The sequence below is a fragment of the Falco rusticolus genome, chromosome W, assembly GCF_015220075.1.
Source record: "Falco rusticolus isolate bFalRus1 chromosome W, bFalRus1.pri, whole genome shotgun sequence".
Classification (NCBI taxonomy): Eukaryota; Metazoa; Chordata; class Aves; order Falconiformes; family Falconidae; genus Falco; species Falco rusticolus.
The window spans coordinates 1,875,147-1,892,220 of NC_051209.1; the positions used below are offsets into that span (position 1 = coordinate 1,875,147).

The 17,074-nt window shown below is 42.7% G+C and overlaps 1 pseudogene; it reads right to left on the minus strand.

Moving 5' to 3' along the window:
* The window catches only part of LOC119140905, a 50,805-nt pseudogene extending 39,940 nt beyond the window's left edge, over positions 1-10,865 (minus strand).
* Between the last annotated feature and the right edge of the window lie 6,209 nt (positions 10,866-17,074).

The following is a 17,074-nucleotide window of genomic DNA, read 5'->3' on the forward strand; positions in this document are numbered from 1 at the left end:
CTGCCAGCCAGAGGGCTGGAGGGGGAACAGGACACTGGGATGGGACACAGCCAGGACAGGTGACCCAAGCTAGCCAAAGAGGTATTCCATACCATATGACATCATGCTGAGTATATAAACTGGGGGAAGAAGGAAGGGGACATCTGGCATTATGACGTTTGTCTTCCCAAGTAACCGTTACGCCTGATGGAGCCCTGCTTTCCTGGGGATGGCTGAGCACCTGCCTGCCCATGGGAAGTGCTGAATGAATTCCTTGCTTTGCTTTGCTTGCATGCGTGGCTTCTGCTTTACCTATTAAAGTGTTCTTACCTTAAACCTTGAGTTTTACATTCTTTTCTGATTCTCCTCCCCATCCCTCTGGGTGAGGGGAAGTGAGCAACTGGCTGCATGGTGCTTGGTTGCCAGCTGGGGTTAAACCATGACAGTCCTCTTTGGTGCCAAACGTGGGGCTCGAAAGGTTTGAGAAAACAACAGATTTGATTGGAATGTGCTAGATCAAATTCATAGCTGTTATTGCTGTTTAGCTATTAGGGGCAGATTTCTGTGCTTGCCATGGGGCTTGCTTGCCTTACTGAATATTAGAGTCTAGTGCTCGTTAATGGCTGCTTCTTGCTTTCGCTGCTTGCTGTACTGCTTATCATCTTACTGTGCTGTGCCCAGGAACATTCTGATAACAGCAGTGGTGATGTGCCTGGGCTGGCAGGTGGCCAGGGCATTGCTGCTGTTTCTGTGCTGCTGTACTGGACAGGCTGGAACTCCAGTGTGAACTCCAGTCAAAGGGACTGTGACCTGTGGATGAGTCCACGTGGGAGCAGGACATCCCAAAGCCCCTGTGGCCATGAATAAGCCCATGCCTGAGCAGGTATATCATGGAGTGTTTGTGCCCATGGATATGTCTGTGCTGCAGCAGGTATGCCTCTGAAGGGATTGTGGCCCAAGGACAAGTCCATGCTGGAGAAGGTACACCTCAAAGCATCTGTGGCTGTGTGTGGATAACTGGCTAGCTGAAAAGGGTCACATAGACATAGTCCAGCTGGCTGGACAAAAATGCACATCGCTCTCAGCTTATCTGAAGTAAAGCAAAATACACTGTCCTTGGCTGTTCTTGTTACTAATAACAGGAAGATCGTGGTGGGAAAAGAATGTTGCAGGTGGGAACAGAAAACTACAGAAGAGAAACTAGGGGCGGGCTTGGTATTTAGGCAACTAACCAATAATGAGCTTAACTTTTGTAATATGTATGAGCTAATTATAAGAAGGCATAAAAGGTGACTGTAAGGGACAATAAACGAAGTCTGCTGATCACTCATATTGAGTGACTGTGTCTTCCCTCTGTCGCGACAAATGGCGCCCGAACAGGGACCCTAGAGAGGGCTGAACCTGCGAGCCACGGTTCGACGGAGATTCGGGTACCGGTCCTGAAAGCAGCGCGGGAGGCGGAAGGGCACAGTCCCCGCGCCCGGGAGCACCTACAGAGGGTCCCGCCGGCCACGCGTCGCCGAAGTCTCGCAAAGGCTGCAACAGCGCTGACGACGGTACGGAGAGACAAGCGACGTACGATTCGCTCATATGCTTTTTAGAAAAGCGGAGCGTTCGGGACATAGACTGTAAAAAGGCATTACCCGGGTTATTAGCGTATGGGGTAGCATCCGGGTCCCCCGCGGCAGCGGCGAGCGGCGGCGCAGCCCGGCAGGCCCCGTCCCGGCCGCGGTTTCTCTCCGAGGCGGCACCCCCCCCCTCCGATCGGCGCCATGGCGATGCAAGCGGCCAAGCGAGCTGACATCCGGCTGCCCCCAGAGGTCAGTCGGGTCCTTTATATTCGGAACCTGCCGTATGAAATCACAGCGGAGGAAATGTAGGATATCTTTGGGAAATACGGACCTAGTCGACAAATCAGAGTTGGAAACACTCCTGAAACAAGAGGAACAGCTTAAGCTTCTCAAGGAAAAATACGGAATTGATTACAAACCCACCAACCCCCCCCCCCCCCCAAAAAAAAAAAAAGTGCTTCAGATGTCCCCTACAAGAAATGGGTTTCTGCCTTGACCTAGCAAACATCTCTGTGCTTAAAGAGAAGCCTTTTTGCCTTGATGGAGATAATTTATTCTGTATTCTGTATTTATGCTGTATTCTGAATGTGGAAATTGGTTGGGACTAGGAGGCTGGCTTAAAGGCATTTTGCAAACGGGATTATTATTTTTGATCATTATTGTAATAAGTTTTTTTTGATCAAAACCAGCCAAAATTATTTGTAAGCATTAGGCATATCTGAAGAGAATGCCTTTATTTGAATCAGCAGTTAAGGTGTAGTTTAGTCTGAGGCTGTGGTTTTATCTGCTTCTGGTGAATTTTTGAAGTGATGAAATCAGAGATACAAGGTATACTAAGAGTTATGAGGTAATAAGGTAATAATCTAAGTAAGGCTGCTGTCTTTTATATCTACAAGTGCAATATGCTTTTATGTAGCAGAGAGAAACTTTAACAATAATGTTGCTTGAGCGAGATGTGCATGTGACAACTTGGGAAAAGGGATATCACAACTGGAGTGCAACAGTGTTTCTATGTCTGGCAGAGTGAAATCTTTCAAGACCTGAGTTTAGACAGTCTAAAATAAATTGTTAGTATTCAGAAAACCCATCTTAAGCCTCTTTTGCTTACATAGTGTTATGGAAGTCAACTGCTTTTGTAGAGAATTAATGATTTTTTAATACATATTAACGAATACTACTATTTTAACTTGAGGCAGTTGAGTGAGAAATACTCACGTGTAGCATTTGAGGGAATGTCAGCATAAATCGCACTTACAGTAAGACTGCATTTTTAATTACTGTACTCGTTAAGATTCGATGATGCCATAAGGCTAAGGCCTTTTATCACAGATCGGTTCTGAACTAAAAGGTGTGTGCACATGTAGATATGCACATTTGTGTTATTTTCCTTAATTGGCTACAAAATAATATAATTAGGTTGGGGACTAGATCTTGGGAATTTGTCTATTATACTTCTGTTTGTTAAGGAACGTGCATAACACACAGCACCCATGTAGGCTTGGCTTGTGGCACAGTTGTCAAATTTAGCATAGACATTCAGACAGATAAGCAACGTACTCTTCTTGTGTGTATCACCTACAAGCCATTATGGCTTAGTGTGTAAATCTGTATGTAACTATTGAAAAATCCCCTTATGAATGTATATAGCTTAGAACTAATTTTTTCCCTTTGTTAATTCTTTGATATCAATGAGGAATTCTTCAGAAACTGTATGGACTGGTTGGTTGCATAAGGGTAGTTGTTATTTGGACGGAAAATTGTTAATGGTCAGGGATTTTCCACTAAAATATTTGCAAATATTCCTAGTCAAACATCAGTTTGGTTTCTTTTGGGGTTTTGAGCTTGCATTAGTCCATGTTCAGAACTGTAAAATTACCTTTGAAGTTTTTAAACTTTTTATATCACTGGAACAGAAAGAGCATCTAAATTAAAGCGTCAAGCTAACTTTATTTTTCAAGTATTTCAGGAATTATACTTCTGAACTGAGATTTTATAAGTTGGCTGTGTATTTTCCTGTGTTAAAACGCTGTTATTGAAAATGGTCAACCAAGCCTATGTCACCCAAAATAAAAACGGGGGAACTGTGGATAACTGGCTAGCTGAAAAGGGTCACATAGACATAGTCCAGCTGGCTGGACAAAAATGCACATCGCTCTCAGCTTATCTGAAGTAAAGCAAAATACACTGTCTTTGGCTGTCCTTGTTACTAATAACAGGAAGATCGCGGTGGGAAAAGAATGTTGCAGGTGGGAACAGAAAACTACAGAAGAGAAACTAGGGGCGGGCTTGGTATTTAGGCAACTAACCAATAATGAGCTTAACTTTTGTAATACGTATGAGCTAATTATAAGAAGGCATAAAAGGTGACTGTAAGAGACAATAAACGAAGTCTGCTGATCACTCATATTGAGTGACTGTGTCTTCCCTCCGTCGCAACAGCTATGGATTAGTCCATGCTGCAGGAGGTACACCTTGAAGCATCAGTGGCTGTGCATGAGGTCATGCTGGAGCACCTCAAAGATGTGGCCATGGATAAGCCCATGGTAGAACAGGTACAGCCCTGGAGGGATTGTGGCCAGGGATAAGGCCATGCTGGAGCTGATTTACTTCTGAAGGGACTGTGGCTGTGGGTAAGGCCACACTGGTGCAGGTCTATGGTCATGGCCCCTGGAGAGACTGTGGCTTGTAGCTGAGACTCCACTTGGAGCAGGTACAACCCTAAGGGACTGCAGTCTGTGGATAAGTCCAAGCCAGAGCAGGGGCAAGGGGAGTAAGTATTGTTTAAGTAAAAAGAAAGAAAAAGAAAAAGATTGTGGTGAATATTCATATTTCCTGGCCACCAGACAGAAAAACACTGCAATGTTAAACCCTACAGGGTGGTCCGAAGGGACCAGGGTTGGAGATTGTAATGGATATACCTTTAAATTGTTGTAACCCATGATTTGAGTTTCATGTTATAGGAATGACTATAGCAGGAACCACCTGAACCACTGGAGGACAAGGCTTACAAGAAGCAGTGCAAGCACAACAGTGACCCGACATGAGCTGGCTTTGTTGCCCGATAATCCCATAGAACACACAACCTCTCTTCTCCTGAGTGACCACCATAAGAGATCGTGTTCATGGACTAAATGAACTCAATGGACATTTTGTGGACATTTGATAGACATTTTTACAGGGGTGGTGCATAGACCAGGGGAATGATATCTGCATAATATATCAAAGGATGATGGTGTTTAATGAGGTGGTATTGGGAAGTGTGGCATGAATTAAATGGTATGGAATAAGGGGTGGATACTGCCCTGGTTTCATCTGGGATAGAGTTAGTTTTCTTCTTAGTAGCTAGTACAGTGCTGTGTTTTGGCTCTGATGTGAAAGCAATGTTGATAGGACACTGATGGTTTTAGCTGTTGTTGGGTGATGTTTATACTAAATCAAGGACTTTTTGGTTTCCTGGGCCTTGCCTGCCTTGTTTGCAAACGGCCCTACAACAGATGATAAACACGGCCTTTTTGGTTGAAAAACAAAAAGGGGGAAATGAGGGATATGAGGGATTAGACTGGGCTGCTGGTGGCTCAGGCTTCAATGATGAGATAGAGCTGTGTCTTTAAAGAGAGCGAGCCACAATCTTGACCAAGTGAACTCAAAGACAAGAAGGAAGAGAGAGAAAACAGGATATGAAGCAAGGCTAGAGCTGGATGCGGGGTGACATGTCAGCTTCTGGCTGAGAACATGAAACCCACACATCTTAGCCAATCAATAGTTGTTGCTGAGCATGCTAGATGTAAGGATAACCAATTGGAGAAGCTGGGGGAAGGGTATATAAACCTGGAGATTCAAATAAAGGTGAGTTTTTTGATGCTTGCTATTTTGTTCGTGTTGCGTTATTTCCTGACCGCTATAACTCAATAACAACAGCTGTCATGCCCAGAAAGGCTCGCAGTTCTCTCACCGTCTGTGGTCTGGGCATCTGGCAGACGGCTTCTATCCTCGCTGTTCCCAAAGAATGTTGTCCACAAGAAACTTCATAACCCAGGTACATCACTTTCTCTTGCACCAGCTGCACCTTCTGTTGAGAGACTTGATAGCCGCTTAAACCCAGAAAGTTTAAAAAGAGAGATTGTCCACTGGACACATTCTTCCTTTGTTTCAGTTGCTATTAGCAGATCATCTACATATTGTAGAACACCATCTCCCAGTAGCTGCTGCCATAGCCCTAATTCTTTAGCTAACTGATTGCCGAATAAAGTGGAGCTGTTTTTAAACCCTTGAGGTAACACTGTCCAGGCTAACTGCATCTTTCTTCCACTGGAAACTGATTCCCATTCAAAGATGAGTATCTTTTTGCTCTCCTGTGCTAAGGGAAGGCGGAAAATGCATCCTTCAAATCTAACGCTGTAAACCAAATCAAACTGTTTCAGATTATCTTAAGATTTTACTGAATCTATATTTTGTGTTTATGTAACAGTTATAAGAACATTTTGATTCTAAGGAGTTAACCTTCATGATAGAATTATGTTAGCACTTATTAACCAATGACGTATGAATTGCTGTGCTGCTTGTTATCCGAGACTGTTACTTGAAGTCCCTATGTTATAGACCATAATAACCTTAGTCTTTGCTCTCTAGACCATAACCAGAGCACCTGGGTTCTATTGTGTATAGGATGAGTTATTGGACAGCTTGGCAAGGCAGATATCCAGCCTTCCAGCTTGGCAACAAAACTTACTTTTAAAGTGTCCTGAGGTGAACTCCCTTCATTATAATACTAAAAATCACGCCCACAGGTCAAGACGACCCTTCCCCCACGCAAGTGTAGTAACAGAAAAGGATGACACAGCAAATATTACAATTATATGCAAATTACTAACCAATCATTGTAACTGGGAGTGTACGACCTTGTAATTTTGTGTGTAAATGTAACTGTAAAATCTACACAGGTGTGCTTGATTTGTGGAGATGCCACCAAGCACCCAGTGCTGCAATAAAGGAGTGCCTGCTTCTTAATGCTACATTGGTGTTAAGAGGTTTGATTCCCAATTTTGGTGACAGAACTGTCCCTTAATTTTGTCAAAAGAGTGTATGAATTTGCAACTACTGGGTGTATGGTTTTAGCTATTCCATTTACTGCTCTTAAATTCTGAAACAATTTATAAGCTCCATTTGGTTTCCAATTTTATATTTAAGAGTTTTCAAAAGGTATGCTTTCTCTGATTGGCCAGTGGTTCCTGTGACAAGAACAAATTTATCACTTTTAGGCACCAATTCCTGATTTAAAACAGAAAAATCCATTAATCACACATCTATCTATATAAAAACACATATGCATGAGTCAAACAGCAATAGAATCTACTCCACTGAGTTTCTTCTAATCTCTGGTTAAACCCACACCAAATACACCACAAATTCAAGGTTCTATCTAATCTTATTTCCTGGTTTCCCCTTGGTCCCAAAATATATTTATCTCATCTATTACATTTACATCTAACATAAAGAGGGCAATTACAAAAGAATCATTCTTATTCTTGGTCTTACACAGTGTGGTATGCTTACAGTTAACTTTTCAACATCACCTCCCATAAATCTTCTAACAATGTAGTTACTAAGACTTCAAGAACCAAATCATTTGGCACACTGCCCTCAGCAATGAGTTTTCTCGAGCAACTCGGGCAAAGAAACAATAACAGGTGTTTCACACAATTTAGGTAACAAAAATGTTCTAGATCCACAATACCCTTTCCAATAACAAACGAAACAACACAAAAACCAAATACAATCGCAGCTCCAATTCATAACATGCAAACACAAAAGACTTAGTCAAAACAAGACAAGACGAGAGGGGTCCCCACATTCAATCACACCAGGGACACAGCCCACTTCCCTCCGGAGGACTACAAGCATCCTTAATTCCAGGAATGCTGTACATACCAGGTAGAGGGAGTGGATCCCTGTACAGGGAATTAATCCCTCTTAAGGAGAAGTCTTTCCTTCTCCATCCTGCAACCAAGACGTCTCGTGTTGACTTACAGGTTATGGCCAGACAGAACAGGTCAGGAAAATATATAAATGTATATATTTTTATTTCTGAGCACTTCCTGGTACAAAGGAAGTAGGCAGCCAATCATAAGGAGTTCTAAGAACATATAGGTAAGATAGTGTCAAAAATAGACATCAGCCAACCACAAAGCAGTATGAAAACACATGGGGAATGACACCATCAAAAATGGCAGCCTCCCTATAAGTAGTCAGTGGGGGCTTCCTTTTCTGGGTACACTGGTAGGAGTGGCTAGTCCTGCCAGCCAATCACAGGGCTACCTGAGAATACTTGGGTATGACAGTGTCAACAAATTGCCATCAACCAGAGAGCAGTATGAAAACACATGGGTTATGTTATAAACAACCAGAATCCAATTTTATAAAAATCATACAATTTTATTTAGGTTCAATCAATTTAGGCTGAGAAGCAATAAGCAAAGCAGCGCTGGGTATGCAGAGAGCCTCCCTTAGGTCCACCACACACACACCGAGTTCTAGAAGCAGTGTCTTTTATACCAGCATCTTAACCGAAGAGGGTCCCCTGTGGAGAGTCGGCCAAGTCACGACAATCACACCAATATGGCTACATGCCGTGCTCACTTTATTAAACAAACAGGTCATATTTATAACTTAAACCAACCGCTCACAAGACTTTACACACAGGTGATTGGATAAAAGTCTCTGCCCACGCGGGCGTCCGTGTCGCTGATCGGTGAGCATGCTGCAGGCGCCTGATCAGTGTGCCGATGAGAGTGTGCTGATTTCGCGGTTCCCAGGACTTGCTCTGCACCTGGCTTCTTGTTTGTGCAGAGCTTGTTTTCTTTCTCACACTGCTTGTTCCCAGGACAATTTAAAGTTGCTCTGCAGCTTCAACTAACAGGCCTGGGTTGTCCAACCCGGACAATGGTAACATATGTCCTCAATCTTTTAAAAATTCCTCGACACTTGACCAATCTCTTTTCGCCAGATAATCGTCCTGTTGTTCTTCCATTGGGTCATTTGAGTTGCTGGGGTACGCCTCCTCCTCCTATTGGGTCTTTTAGAAGTCTCGAGGTCTTTGTCTCTTGGCGTGCTTTTCTCTTATTGGATCTTTTGAAAGTCTCATGGTTTCATCTTTCGGCAGGCTTTTCTAAGCAGCAGTTGCATCAGTTCTAGGGGGGTTTCTCAGAAGTGGTTACATTGTTTCAAGCGAGAAGCGCACTCACCTGTATTTTATTCTTACATATTCTCAATTTGTGATAAACACAGTCATGATTGTAAGAAACTATGGACTAGAGTATTGTTTATTAAGATTTATGTTAAGCCCAATGTAAAGATTAGGCAACAAAAGATAAGATAACCGCCAGGTGTCCAGGATGCCGCTTGTGAAAGATAAGATAACCGCCAGGTGTCCAGGATGCCGCTTGTGCATATGAATGAAGGGTCAACACCTCCACTACTTCATGAACACGAAAGTAAAAAAAGTATAAAAAGGGACTGTTTGAACTGCTCAGGACGGCAGTTGGCGGAGCGCAGACTCCCCTGTCGTCCAGCGCTGTCTTTGCTCGTATTCTACTTGCTGTAATTAATAAAAATTTTAATTGGATTATGATCCATTGTGGTCTCAATTTATAACATGATTCATGTCAAAATAGAATATAGTGTGATAAGTGTAATTGTTGTACCCTATGTAAATCTAAAATAGTTTGTGACCATTATAACATGTATCACAATTGTAATGAATAGGCGCATGTGCTTCTCCTTTGAGACAATATAAAAGCTCCCTCTTTCCCTGAGGCAATCGCTGCTTAGAAAAACCCGCCAAAGGAGACAAAGAAAGCACACCAGGGAAAGCCTGCCAAAGGAGACAAAGACCCTGAGATTCAAAAAAGCACTCCAAAGAAGACCCAATAGGAGGAGAAGGTGTACCCTAACGGCCCAGTGGGGAAAGAGCAGGACGAACATCTGGCGAGAAGAGATTGGTCAAGATGCTGGTATAAAAGACGCTGCTTTTAGGACTCAGATGTGTGTGTGGTGGAGCTAGTTGAGTTCTCCATGCACCCAGCGCTGTTTTTGCTTATTGTTTCTCAACCTAAATTGATTGAACCCAAAATAAAATTGTTTTAATTGTTATAGTTTATAACAAATTTGATTCAAACATTCATCACAATTGTGATATAGGTTATAGGGGTCACAAATTATTTTAGATTCATCCAGGGCACAACAATTACACTTATCACACCATATTCTATTTTGACACGAATCATGCCTATGTTTTCCACAGTTATTATCTTCAACCAAATGGCAGTTCCCTGCTTTAAAATGATAGCTCCCCTGCCATAAAATGGCGTCTGAAAGAAAACGTTGGTCTCCTGTGTATGTAGGGGAAGGGACATCCTGGTTTGATGTACTTCCAGATAAACTGGAAGAGGTGCCAATCACAACAGACCATGTGACCAGAAGAGGGGAAAGACTTCTGGGGCAAATGCCCCTAAGGCTTCATGCAGGGAGGCAGTACTTCTGCCAAAAGCTGGGGGTGGGGCATCTCTCACTTTTTATCTTTGATAACAGTTATGTCTATACTACTGCTCACTCTTTAATTCTTGATTTGTTTATGAGCAGTATTTATACAAGTTTCCCGTCTTTCTGGCATGTCACATCTCTTTTTTTTCATAGCTGCCACAATCCTGATGCATAAATAGTTTTCCCTGAAAATTTTTATTACCCCAGTGAGTGTGTGTTTCTTTTCCATTGCTGCAGTTGCTGTTCCCTAGTCCAAAGCAGAGTGCTTGTCACTACTTTAGAACAGGTCAGCAAATAGTCATGAGGTGGCTTTTAGCACAAGCCCCATATTTAATATGAACAGTACTGAAATTTGTTCACCCAATGGCTAGTTAGCAATTTGAAGCTTTCATTATTTCTTTTCAATATTCTTAATGTTGATCAGGAAAAAGAGACAGCAATTAGGCCATAATTATTTGCTTTATGCCTGACTTGATGCCTTAGAAAAAGCACTTAATTTTTCTGTTAGGGAAACCTTGGTTTCCCAGTCTGTTTTAAACAGTAGTGATATCCTGACCATGGAAGTCAAAGCACTAAGCACTTTGACCCTGATCCAAACATGCCTACACAAATTGACTTTCATAGCACTTTGTAGACAATTTAAAATTAAACATAGATTAAGTCTGCAATGCCTCAGGGAATTTATTAGACTCACATATTTCTGATAGGGTCCTCCAAGTCGCTGCTCCCGATTATAGGAATATTTGGAACACAGATGCTCCCAATGTATAACTCCATAATGAGTGGCTAGAGGCATGCAAGTCAATAAATATCTATTTTGGGGACCTACACCAGTGGTCTGTAAGTGGGCTCAAAGTGTTTCCATGTGCTTGATAAACACATTCACTTCATTTAGAAAGGAATGGCAAGTAAGACACAATCACAGCTCTGAAGTGTCAGAAGCCATCCTCCACTGGTAGTTTGTATTGAAGATTTGTGTCTTCTTATCTTGGATTAAAGTTGTTCCTATACTACTTGTACTCCCTGCTTGGCAACACTGTCTAATAACACAGCTGAATGTTTCATATTAGTAATTTTAAAAGTTGGGGGGGGGGGGGGGAGGTGTCCAGATGGGAGCATTTTCCAAACTGATTCTCCAAATCCTGAATTTTGTGTGTGTGCATTTACAGACTTGTTTCCCTTTAGTTTAGAAGATTATGACGTCCTTCCTGTGATGTGGAGAATAAGCTGCCTTGTAGCAACTTTACTAAATTTCTTTCTTACCACTTTATGTCTCACATTGCCATAATGTATGCAAAGTGCTTAGCTCCTCAAGAGAGCTTTACAGATCATTTTCCTCCAATAATAGGCAAATCAGCAGCAAAAACACTTCATGGTTTAAACGTACTAACAGAAGTCTGATTGCAAAAATATGTACTGTATAGTAACTTCCTCAGTCAGAAAGGCTCAGCATTTTCACGAGTAGATATTATATTTTTCAAAATCTCTCTCTTTTTTCAGCTATTCAGAGTATATACAGCCAAGAGGCATTTATTGCCTCTGCACTACCAACTGCCCTTGACCTAACAACTTTATTGATTTTCCACCCTTGTCTTTATTCCTATTGGTCTATGAGGACAGACACTGCTATTGGTGTCTCTCAGCTATTAATTATAATCTATATGATAAGCATGAAGGAAGCCCTTTAAAGAAGAATGGTATTCTAATAAATGTTCACATACATGTAGAAATAGACAGGCAAGGAGAAGAGAATACATATTCCAGGTTATAGTATGATTGCAAGCCCTTTCTATTGAGTGACCAGTAAGAAAAATTACTTTCAATGGGGCTTTGAGCAGCAGCAAGCCTTTGAACAAAGTAAATGGGAGATAGTTCAAGCAATAGCACTTAGGCCAGTCCGGACAGGACAAGATGTGAAAAACATGCCTTAAACTGCAGCCAGGGATAATGGCCCCACCTGCAGCCTCTGGCAGAAAGCACAAGGGGAGACTCAAGGTCAACCTCTAGGGTTTTGAAGCTGGGAATATAGGGGTTCTAAAGCCTGTTCCACTCCAACTGAAAAAGAAATAATAGAAGCATATGAAGGAATTCAAGCTGCTTCAGAAGTAGGTGGTATTGAACCACACCTCCTTTTGACACCTTCATTGCTTATGCTGAGTTGGATGTTCAAAGGGAGGGTCCCCTCTACACATCATGCATCTGGTGATACATGGAGTAAGTGGGCTGTGCTGATAACACAATGGGCTCTAATGGGAAACTCCAACTTCCTAGGAAACTTTGAAGTAATGATGGACTGACCAGAAGGTAAAGATTTCTGAATGTCACCAGAGGAGGTGACTCATGCTGAAGAGGCCCCACTGTATAATAAATTACCAGAAAATGAAAAGCAATATGCCCTGTTTACAGATGGATCCTGTTGTACTGTGGGAAAACATCAAATGTGGAAAGCTGCTTTATGTAGTTCTACATGACAAAATGCAGAAATTGCTGAAGGACAAGGTGAATCAAGTCACCTTGCAGAGGTGAAAGCTATCCAGGTGGCTTTGGACATTACTGAATGAGAAAGATGATATTTTACTTCTATACTGACTCATGGATGGTGGCAAATGCCCTGTGGGGGTGGTTGCAGTAATGGAAGCAGAATAATTGGCAATGCAGAGGTAAACCCATCTGGGCTGCTACATCGTGGCAAGATATTGCTGCCCAGGTGGAGAACCTGGTTGTGAAGGTATGTCATGTAGATGCTCATGTACCCAAGAGCTGGGCTACTGAAGAACACCTAAACAACCAGCAGGTGGATCAGGCTGCTAAGACTGAAGTGGCTCAAGTAGGTTTGGATTGGCAACATAAAGGTGAATTATTCATAGCTCAGTGGGCCCATGACACCTCAGGCCATGAAGGAAGAGATGCAACATATAGATGGGCCCGAGATCAAGGGGTGGACTTGACCATGGACACTATTGCACAGGTAATCCATGAATGTGAAACATGCATTGCAACTAAGCAAGCCAAGTGGTTAATTCCTCTCTGGTATGGAGAACAATGGCTGAAATATTAATATGCGGATGATATGGAGAAATAGTGTGAAATGGGGACAATGGACATCGATCGTGATTGTATGTGTCTGCTCAAGGAATGTGGGTATGGTGACTGGTCATGGGTGCGGTGTCTGGTCACATAGGCACACAGCTCTGAGGAGACACCTGCCCTTCTTCCTCTGACAAAGGGGCTATTTATAAAAAGGATGAGAAAAGGATGAGAGACATTCCAATGTTATCTAGAGGGAGGGAGTGCTAAGTCTCCTTGCTGGAGAAGATCGAATGGTCACAAGGACATGAATCACCTACAGACCTGCAAGACCACCACATCCCAGGCAAAGGACTGATAAGCTAATTAACATAGGAAGCGAGAGTAAGCGGGTTTAGGTAACGAATATGTATAGGCGTTAATTGAATATTCATTTGTTCATTGTATAAATGTGAGATGGTTCGTCACTTCGGGCATGCACGCTTGTGGAGGAGCGATCCCCCGTGCATCTGCGCGCAATAAACATACCTACTTTATAACTTTCGAGTTATAGAGTCTAATTCCGCACGTCAGTTTGGCGAGCCAGGCAGGAGGATTTCTGCTCGGCTGAGGGACCAGCTGCGGAGCGGACGCTCCTAGGCGCGCCCCGGGAGATTTCCTCGGAGGAGCCTCCTCTTCTCAGCTGTTCACCCGGGAGCAGAAGAGAAACCCCTGGATCCGCGGATAAAACGGTATGTTTAGTAACGGGGCGGCTGGTGAGACGCACGGAGACGTCCGGCGCGCAGCGTAGTCCCCAGGAGGAAAGGTACCTTGGGAGGGGGTTTGCTGACCAAGGGGTGGCCGCTAGCGATCTTGAGGGCAGATCGAGCAAACCCGAGGTTACTGCCATTCCTAAAAGCCCGGAGGCCTCGTGACGGAAAGCGGGGGGCGGGACGGAATAAGGCGGGATCTCACAGGAACAAGAGGGACCTCACGGCAAAAGTAAAAGGGAAACTTTTGCGTAGGAAAAAGAGGAAGCTAAAAACTTCCTTTAGGTTGTCTTAAGAATTGGGGAATTCCTGGAATGTAACAACTGAAATAGCGCTCTGTGTCTTGTTTGTTCTATGTGTTGTCTTGTTACATGTTCAAAACTCGGAGTTATGAAATGTATGTTGAAAAATATTACTATTCTGGTAATTCGTGGCAAATAGCGGAAAACTTAACACTCTGCTTAAGACCAGGAAAAATTTGGTTTTTTGTTTGTTGTTTGGGTTTTTTTGGCAATTGTTCATTGAAATGCATACTTTGTGAACTGTTAGTGCTCCTAAGAGTTTGTACATAAGTGCACGGTACCGTATAACATACTGCTTGTGTGACTGCGGGCTGCCCGGAGAGTGTGAATGGTGTGATTGAGATGCGCATTTTGATTTTCCGTGTATAGCTTAATTATTTTGACTGAGTGTGAGTGCAAGAGTGCTTGAGACAGGCGTTTGAGTGCAAAACGAGTAAAACTCTATCCGCGTTTCCAACCTTGGGTGGCTAAGGCGGCCGGAGAAAAACAAAGTAATTAAAATTGCAAAATGGGAAATGGAAGGAGTAAGCCCTGTGAAAAATCGCCCTTGGGTTGTATATTAAAACATTGGAGTGATATCGTAGGACAGGGTGGTACCGAAAATAGAAGGAAATTGGTTAAATATTGTAATCAGTGGTGGCCTTTGTATAAATTGGAGATGCGAAATGGCCTCAGGAGGGAGGAACGTTAGATTATAACACTCTCCTGCAATTAATGTTGTTCTGAGAAGAGAAGGAAAATGGGACGAAGTATCGTATGCAGACATGTTCTTCGCCCTCCAGGACAAACCTGAGTGGAAAAAGGACTGTGGATTAGTACCCCCTCGGGATCCTATGGTACTAGCACTAGAAAGAGTGCGGGATTAACATCACCTGATCTTTGATTGTGGCTCTAGAAAAGGATAGGAAAAAACTGAGACCTAAACTAGAAAGATGTTCTCGTTGAAATTTTTGTGTTAAAAAGCTCAGGTTGCGGTTCCTTCTGTGGAGCAACCAGAATGAAACACGTTGTAAGATCTAAAAACTTGTACTGATGTATGTAAAACCTGAGGCGTGTGTGTGTGTGGAGAATCAAAGACCTTGTGAAAGTGTTGGGGTGAGTTTGTACAAACCCCCGTACCCCCTCGAAGGTGCGACTGAGTCATGCTGGACGCATGGCAGGGTGTTTGCTGTTTGCCTGCGAAGGCCTGATATGTAATAACACAGACTTAAAGCAACAAGTAGCAGATTTGCATTCAGGGTCAGAAAGAGTTAAAACAGAAGTGCTGCTGCAGAGGCAGGTTTGTGTAACCTGCAGAGCAGGAAGAGCATCTCCTGCCCCGAACCCTTCTGCTGGTGAGGAGGAGGGGTTGCTGTTGCTGACAATTGAGCAGAAGGACCTGACAATGTCACCCCAATTGCTGCAGCATTTGCAGTACAACAGGACCGGTAACGGCCCCTTTTAGGGCAGGGAATGGGTATGAGGTGGAATTTTAGTGAATACAAAACCAACTTATTTGTTAAACTTCAGTAAAAAAAAAAAAAAAACCAAAAAAAAAAACGTTACAGGTGTGGGAGCTTCTGGCCACCAGGAAAACATCCTGAAACCTTTAAAGTACAAACTAAAAAAACAAATAAGAATGCCAAATTCACTAAAATCTTTGTTGGGATGAGATTTATTAGAACATCTAGACGTTTAAAGAAGGGGAAATGAAATTAAAAGTTAAATATGATCAAGTAATTGAAATATTGAGCTTATCTTTAATTCAGCAGAAAGAGGAAAAGAGGACCTCCCTGAAGTAAAAGAAATTTTTAACCAGGTGTACCTGAAAATAAATTCCAGGAAAGGTGAAAAATGCTTTACCTGTTACAGTAAAATGATAAGGGGGAGGCTTGCTCAGTTCAGATAAAAACAATATCCCTTGGTCAGCAAGGCTGTGGGGATATTGGCAGAAAAAGTGAAATAAAATACACTCTGTAGTAGATCTACTAATGTAAATCTGTGTGTTTTGCCATGACAGTGACTTGTTATGGGATGTGCAGATGAAACTGCATTGACAATGAAGTACAAGGAATAAGGTTGGTCAGGTGCCTCCTACCATAGTCAAGGGCAAGACTGGGTTGGCCTCTGTGTTTGCCACCAAGAAGAATCTTGAGCTCCGCTGTTGGCTGCAACCCAGTAGGTGTTGAGCGGTGGGAACATGTGCCATGCCAGACCTTGATGTGAGGCATGGCCCACTCTGAGGCACTGATTTGGAAATTGGAAACCGCCTGGCCGACCATGAGGCCAGACGAGTAACAGAGGAGGTAGGAAAGGAGGAATTATCCTTAATACCAGACGATAAAATCCAAACTGTAAGTACAGATCAGGAGCCAAACTATTCTAAAGAAGACCTAAGGGTAATTCAGGACATGAATATATAAAATAAGTAAGTGGACTTATTTAAGGGATGGTTGTATAGTGGTACCATCCAATTTAATATGGACCACAGCCCTATTATTAATAAGACGCATTGGGGAGCTGATACTTTATATAAAAGTCTAAATCAGAAATTGAAAGGGTGAAACTTGTATACTGTAATAAAACAGGTGACTCAGCAATGTGAAATGTGTTTACGCAATAATCCCAATACAGCAAATAAAATAAAACTAGGGAACATTAGCAGAGGAAATGTTCCAGGGCAACATTGGCAGATCGATTTCTCGGAACTTCCTAGAAAAGGGGGGTATCGATATTTATTGGTACTAACAGATACCTTTTCAGGTTGGCCAGAAGCCTTCCCGTGCAGAACTGCTAAAGCCCGGGAAGTGACCAAAATACTACTCCAAGAGATAATACCTAGGTTTGGAGTCCCAGCGGTAATGTCCTCGGATAGAGGACCACATTTTGTGTCCAGAATAGTGCAACAGATCAGCCACCATCTAGGAAT